Source organism: Suricata suricatta, chromosome 10 (assembly GCF_006229205.1).
Source record: "Suricata suricatta isolate VVHF042 chromosome 10, meerkat_22Aug2017_6uvM2_HiC, whole genome shotgun sequence".
Classification (NCBI taxonomy): Eukaryota; Metazoa; Chordata; class Mammalia; order Carnivora; family Herpestidae; genus Suricata; species Suricata suricatta.
Genome location: NC_043709.1, coordinates 109,911,870 through 109,918,942, shown reverse-complemented (window position 1 = coordinate 109,918,942; position 7,073 = coordinate 109,911,870). Strand labels below are relative to the sequence as shown.

Genomic DNA, 7,073 nt, shown 5'->3' with positions numbered 1-7,073 from the left:
CGCCCGCCGTTCGCGCGCCTTCCCCGGGACCGCGGCCGCGCGGGAGCGCGCCTGAGCTGCCCCGGGGCACGCGGCTTTCCGAGGAACTCGGGGTCAGCCTCCCTGCTTTCTTGACCGACTCTCACCTTTATTAGAAGAAAAACCACCGTGGCCTATGGTAGTCTCAAGTTTTCATGTGATTTCACTTTCCAGCTCTCCTGGCAAGGCGAGATAATCTGTGTGAGCAGTATTACCATATATAGGGAGAAAAGTGCCTGGTGAGAAAAAGAACTCAGAAGCCTGAGTCAGTGGCATTAAGTAGGAGTGTCTGCTGGGAGGGTCAGGACGAAATCTGCCCTTGAGCAGACATGATTACTAACCGTGTTAAGTCTGCAGATGATTCAAAAGACTCATCAGAAAACGGAAGTGTTGCAAATGCCAGCGCACTCAGGGAACTCCAACTGGCTTGAGTTATAAAACCGTCAGTTAAAATTATTCACATTCTGAAGAACTTGAAAGGTAGACTTTGCTCAACCTTGATTTTTTAAAAACTGATCATTGTTACTACCTTTATCTCTACATTTGTTTCGCTTTTGATTGAAAGAAAACAAAAATTTCTCTACATAGAAGCAGACCAGCTTATGCTCTAGGACAAAATTTTCTGTGCCTTTGAAACATTGCTATACATATAAAAACAATGCCAATAAAACAACCCTGCTGGCAAGTCTGTTTAGACATTTATTATAAATATGTATAGTAGTGGCATTGACGTTTGTGAGGTGATAGTTGCTGGCAAACCAAAAACTAGAACTACCAGTAATTTTGACCAGAATGTTTTCAAGAGGAGGGAAAGAACTTTTGGATGAATGGTTGGAAAAGAGTAGAAAACCTTTATGTCTGTCTGTTCCTTGACTCTTCCATTCTACCAGGAGTGTGCTTACCTCACACTACCTCACTTTTCCACTCATAAAATGTTCATAACATCTGTCTCTACTTATTTTTTAGTACTCTATTAAAATGTGTGATTATGCCCCTCAAGTTTTTTGAACCCCTTGGAAGCAATAATTCTCATTTTTATAACTTACATATAGTTATATTATCAAGTGATAATAATATATAGTTTGGTATATACATATCTATATGGCTATATTGATTATCAGATTATAATGTCTGTCACATGGGAAATTAAAAATTATACTAAATAACCAGCGTGAACCCATGGGTTTATTCTTGGATTCCATAAAGCTGGCAAAAAGGGAGTATCTATTCTGTGAGAATCAATTAGAAAAATCCAAACTGCTAAGAAGACTGAGCAAGGTGACACAGGAAGCCAAATGACCCCATGAGCATCTTTTTGCTTAAAATAGGGAGAAAAAAGTTTTTCTTTCTAAAACAATATTTTTCCACTAAATAGACTATCCTTAATTTGTTAAACAGAAGTGAACATTCTCACCATGGAAATTTCAAACAATTCAGAAAAGCAAAAAGATAAATATATCACTTTATAGTTCTACTGTCCAGAGAGACCAGAAAGATAACATTCTGCCAGACCTCTTTCTAAGGATGGACACACACTCGCCCATGCACATGCACGCACACCTCCATATGATCATAAGATAATGTTCTGTGATGAATTTTCTATAACTTTATAGACATACATCTACAAACTTATAATCTATAGACTTATAAATCTACAATATATATACATCAACCCCATTCTTTGTATTGACCGTGGTCATTGCTGCATTGAATATACCACAATGTATTTAATCCGTCTCCTTTTGTAGGTTTAAGGTCCCTTCAGTGGTTTCCTCGTTGTGGAAGATGCTACCATGAACATCTTTGAATTTTTGTATACCCAGACGAACTGCTCCCCCAAAGGTAAATTACATAAGAGGAATTTCTGGGTCAAAGTTTATACGCTTGAAAATGTTTTTAGAGTTTCAATTGTTCTTCCTCCCTTCAAAAGTATTTATGTAACCACCTACTACATTGTATGTGTCCATTTTCTGTAGCTGTTGTTTCTGCTGCTGGAGACATTGTGGTTAAGGTACAATTGACATTTTAACGGTTTAGCATTAAGTTCTTATGCTCAAAGACCCCTCCTCAAATAGATCATCTGATCCAGCCAATCAGTTCCCTTTCCATGGGCTTTTCCCAGCAGGCCAAGGGAAAACGTATTTCCTTTACTATTTGCTACACAAGCACCAAAATACAGAACTCTGGAAAAGCTGGTTGGTATCCAGAGCATGGTTTAGACATGAGCCACTCCCCTCATGCTGAAAGCTAAATGGCAGGATTCCCGCCTGCTTTTCTGACTGTCCTGAAGCAGTAATAAGCATGCAGAGAGAGAAAACTTGGGGGGAGAGTCCCCTCAGGCCTGGAGTCAGTTTCCCTACCAAATGCAGGAAAAAGATAACCTGGACGAGATGACGTCAACCATTAGTTCATCTCTTTTAACAGCCAGTGCTTCCTTCTGTCCACAGGTACATTTGGCACAGACAGCTCTTCTGGAGAGGAAGCTAGGAAGGCCATGGTCAATGGCAGGTCAACCTGAGGGAGCATTGCAGAAATTCCACCTCTGCTAACATTGCTTCCTCCTCCCTTGATTCATTCTTTATTAGACTAGTTTTCCTGTGTCCTTTTCCTCTTTTTATTGGCTATTATTGGCAGTTATACATATTATTTTAATTCTACTAGTAGTCATTATTATATTTTAACAAAGAAATGTAGGCCCACATTTCTCTGTCAGAATCTAACATCAGATCAGATTTATATTCTCTGCTACTTGGAGACCTCAACTGGGAGATTTTGCAAGCTTTCTGGCTTTCCTTCCTTCCCTTACGTTTTCCTCTCCCAGGCTTTACTAGATAATCTGCTGGATTTTCCAGAAGCTTTAATAATTATTTTCTTACAGCATGACTTCTTTTTCATTTAATTGCATCATACTTCATTTATCAAAAATTTAGATTTGGGGCACCTGGGTGGCTCAGTTGGTTAAGCGTCCAACTTCAGCTCAGGTTTGTGAGTTTGAGCCCCGCATTGAGTGAGCTTGAGCTCCACTTCGGTAGGCCTCAGCAGAGGCTGCATGGGATCCTCTCTCTCCCCCTCATGCTCGCTCTCTCTCTCTCTCTCTCTGCCCCTTGTGGGGTTCTCCCTTTCTGCCCCTCACTCACTTGCACCCTTTCTCTCTCAAAAATAGATACAAATAAGTAATAAAAACTTTTTTTAGATTTGAGTTTTATTGAATTTGTATTATTGCTGCCCTTTCTTGTATATTGTGTCTTTTCCTTTCCTGGGATTTTTACTGTGATTGAGTTTTTATTTACCCAAAAAGTGTACCTGGTTGGTATACTATTACATTCTGAATCTCTGAATATCTAGGATTCTGAATTATAATCCTTTCTCTTATTAATTTGTAGCTCTGACAAAACCTTGCATCCCTCATAGTTCTTGATATTATAAATGAGCTTTGAAAAACAATTCCATCTTTGGTTGGTGAACATTTTCAATCTGCAAACACAATACTTTTTCCAACTCTGAAGAATTATATTCTATTAGTTCATTAATTATTCATTTTCCCTTGCTTCCTTTTCTTGCAATTAGAACTCTGATTATTTTTAAATTAGACTTCCAAATATGTTGTCCAAGATGCTCATCTTTTCTCATGATCTTTCTTTTTATTGTGCATTCTGTCAATGTCATTTGGCATTTGGAATTGTTTATTCTTCACTGTCACTCAGATTTTCATCTTGTCAATTATGGTTGAAATTTTTTTCCAAAGAATTCTCTCCTTGAGAGTAGGGGAGGGCCAGGGAGACAGAGAGAGAGAGAGAGAATCCCAGGCAGGGTCTGCACTGTCAGCACAGAACCCAGCTCAGGGCTTGAACTCACAAACCCTGAGACCATGACCTGAGCAGAAACCAAGAGTCTAATGCTTAAACAACTAAGCCACCCAGGAGCCCCTCAAAGAACTATTTCTTTTTCAGAGTGTTTCTTTATCGTGAAAGCCTGGTTGGTTGGATGGATGGATGGATGTAAGTATATACGTAGGCTCCCACCCAACGCGGGCCTTGAACCATCAAGAGTTGCATGCTCTACTGAATCAGTCAGATGCCCCAGTTTGTTGTAGTTGATGGGATATGCTCTCAAGTCTCACTGTGAATATGAATGAGAATGTTTCTTCCAAATTCTCTCCTGGTTCTTATTTCATAGAGGTTCATTCGTTCTAAACAATAACCTCGGTGCTTTCCTTTTGACCAGATGATTCTGCTTACAGTTAGCGATTTGGTGCTATCATCTAGCTTAGTATTGTTAGTTGGTGTGATTGTCTAGTACTTTCATAATTCTTATAGCATATTGCAAGGAGATTAAAAGTCAGAGAAATGTGCTTCTGGGATTTCCGAGGGAGAAATGGTCTGAGAGTTGACAAATCAGCATCATTGAGCCTTTTGTTAGATAGATTGGTGGTGAGGACATGGTGCAGGCGCTTTCCCTTCTAAGTGTACAGAGCAAACTGGGCTGGCATGCGGGTTCTTCTCGATAAAGGCAGGAAGCAATGAGGTCAAGGTGACAAATGGAATTGGATCTATTCCTTTAGCCAACTGGAGAGATTCAAGCCAGTGAGGGGACTCCTTTAGACAACACTTTGACAATCCAAGCATTTCCCATAGGAGAGGTGAACAAAACAGATGGTCTTTCTTGTAACCTGACTCTCCCAAGTGCAAACTCTATTCGTTTTCTATTACTACACAACAAATTGCCACAAACCTAATGCCTTAAAATAACACATCCCATTATCTCACAGTTTCCATGGGTCTGGATTCCAGGAATGGCTTAGGTGGATCCTCTGCTGAGGTTTCACAAAGCCACAATTACAATGTTGGCCACGACTGCAGTTCTCATATGGGTCTCTGAATCCTCCCCCATGCTTACTCAAACGCTTATTCAAGTTTTTGGCAGCGTTCTGCTCCTTGCAGCCATATGACTGAGGTCCCTGTTTTCTTGCTGGGAACCACTCTCAGTTCATAAAGCCCCTTGCAGTCTCTTGCCACATAGCCCCCAAAATACAGTCTAGTTATCTGCATTTCTCCAGACTATTAGAAGCACATTTCTCCGACTTCCAGTCTCCTTCCAGTCTCTACAAGAGTGTCTTATAAAATGTATTGCAATCAAAGGAGTGACTCTTCCATCACCATTTGCCATATGGCACCATTTAATCAAGAGAGCAACTATCCATTGTATGCAAAGTTTCATTCCACATTCAAAAAGAGTAAGGATTATCCAAGAAGTGTATGCCCGGGGTGGGTCTCTTGGGGGAACCTTCTTAGAATTCTGCCTTTCACAATCTTAGATATGTAAGAATCCTTTCCAGTTTCCACTGGAGGGGGTGACATTTCTTTTCGTATTTTTTTGAGTCGTTTTAATAAAGACCTAGATGGTAGAGGATGGGAGAAAGGCAGGTTGTTGAGGTGTGTGTTTGACATCACATTAAATTATTCAAATAATGATCTTAGCTTTCTACTTTATAAATTGATGTTTTAACTTTTTTTTATTGTTTTTACCTTTTAAAAACTGTTCTTCAGGGGTGCCTCGGTGGCTCAGTAGGTTGAGCGTCCAACTTCGGCTCAGGTCATGATCTCATGGCACATGAGTTCAAGCTCCATGTCGGTTGTGCTCTCTACTGATAGCTCTGAGCCTGGAACCTGCTTTAGATTCTGTGTCTCCCTCTCTCTCTGCCCCACCCCCACTCATGTGTGCTCTCTCCTCTCAAAATAAATAAACTTTTAAAAATGTTCTTCAAACATTTCAACTAACCTGAAATGTAAATAAAATCACTTGATAAATCTGAAGCAGTATATTTGTCCTAATTAATAGTCTTTATTTTTAGATCAGATTTAGGTTTACAGAAAATCCAGTGTAAAGTACACAGAGTTCCCATATACCCTGTTTTTATCACTCTGTCCGGAACACATACACATCTCAAATTAGTGTTGTATAATTGTTGAAATTGATGAGCCAATATTGATATATTTATTATTTATTAAGTCCATAGTTTACATTAGGGCTTACTCTTGGTGTTGTACATCTTATGGGTTTTGCCAAACACATAACAGATATTTAACATGTACCCATGTACATGGTATACCTGACATAAACCTACTATTAAATATCGTACAGAATAGTTTCAGTGCCGTTATATTTTTAAATTTATTTTAATGTTTATTTATTTTTGAGAGAGAGATAGAGCATGAGCCATGGAGGAACAGAAGAAAAGAGAGACACAGAATCTGAAGCAGGCTCCAGGCTCCAAGCTGTCAGAGCAGAGCCCAACACAGGACTCAAACTCATGACCTGAGCGGAAGTCAGATGCTTGATGGACTGCGCCACCCAGGTGCCCTTCAGTGCCTTATTTTGTAATAAAATTTTTTTCTTTTAAATCAGATTTTTGTCCTGTGTGACCTTTTGGACCGTTTTAGACAAACATAGGGTGTACAGACAGCCATGTCATGGGCTAGGGGACAACAGAGCGACAACAGAGCCTTCCGTGACTAAACAGAGGTTGGCCTGAGATTGATGCTATTCAAAACTGATCGATGCTATTCAAAACATGACGTACTTCCGTCTATTTAAGAAGAACACAGTCTCTGAGGAGGGAATTCTAAGCAGTTTTGGTAATAATTCCAGTTTTGGTCCACATCAAAATCCAGTGGTACAGAAAGACCATGTGTTTTTAGAAATAAAATATATTGAGGATATTCTTTTAAAAAACACTGTCAAGATAAAGAGAGGACTAGGAGAAAAATATTTCATAAGACTTAACTGATTTTTTTAATGTTTATTTATTTTGAGAGAGAGAGCATGAGCAGGTAAGGGTCAGAGAGGGGGAGACACAGAATCAGAGCAGGCTCCAGGCTCTGAGCTGTCAGCACAGAGCCTGACATGGGGCTCGAACTTACAGACTGAGAGATCATGACCTGAGCCGAAGTCGAACACTCAACCGACTGAGCCACCCAGGCACCCCTGTAAGACTTATCTGATAAAAGACTATTACCCAAAATGTACAAAGAACTCTTAATAATCAACAGTAAGAA

At 39.8% G+C, this 7,073-nt stretch overlaps 1 long non-coding RNA gene across 1 annotated transcript; it reads left to right on the top strand.

Annotated features, from left to right (window-relative positions):
- Window positions 1–87: 87 nt before the first annotated feature.
- On the top strand, window positions 88–4,017 carry LOC115304866. The gene is made up of 3 exons (XR_003914643.1): window positions 88–219; window positions 1,767–1,860; window positions 3,969–4,017. It is a non-coding gene; the product is annotated as an uncharacterized LOC115304866 (long non-coding RNA).
- Window positions 4,018–7,073: the final 3,056 nt, after the last annotated feature.